This window comes from Varroa jacobsoni, unplaced genomic scaffold (assembly GCF_002532875.2).
Source record: "Varroa jacobsoni isolate VJ856 unplaced genomic scaffold, vjacob_1.0 scaffold_589, whole genome shotgun sequence".
Classification (NCBI taxonomy): domain Eukaryota; kingdom Metazoa; phylum Arthropoda; class Arachnida; order Mesostigmata; family Varroidae; genus Varroa; species Varroa jacobsoni.
The window spans coordinates 122,455-122,918 of NW_019213491.1; positions in this window are offsets into that span (position 1 = coordinate 122,455).

Consider the following 464-nt stretch of genomic DNA (forward strand, 5'->3'; position numbering starts at 1 on the left):
TTCCCTTATTTTTATTCATTCCCCCCCGCGTCATGCGTTGTCGTTCAATTTTTCTGCCATACATTTGAGGAGCAGAAGAAATGGAGCAGGAAGGTTAGTTACGCTTTGGCGATTAGGGAGACGATTCCTTCAAAGACGCGCGTATCCAAAAGCGAATGCCTGCTCCAACAGAGAGAACTTTCTTGTCATATGTTTAATCTGAAGCTAAATACTAAAACAAATAAGCTTTAAAGTCGAAAAACGTTGGACCGGCGGCATGTACTGCGATTGCCTGGCTTTTTACAGGTCAGTTAAATTCATTAGTAAATCCATATCTGCTGATCAAGCCAGCGCGTAAAATGTCCTTAATATTGTCCCGAGAAACTTACGATTGCGTTTATCTCGATGTGATTGATGTTCGGACCCTATAAGCAAAGTGCCGGAAGCAAACACAACTGAAACGGTTTGCGTTGAGAATGCATCAC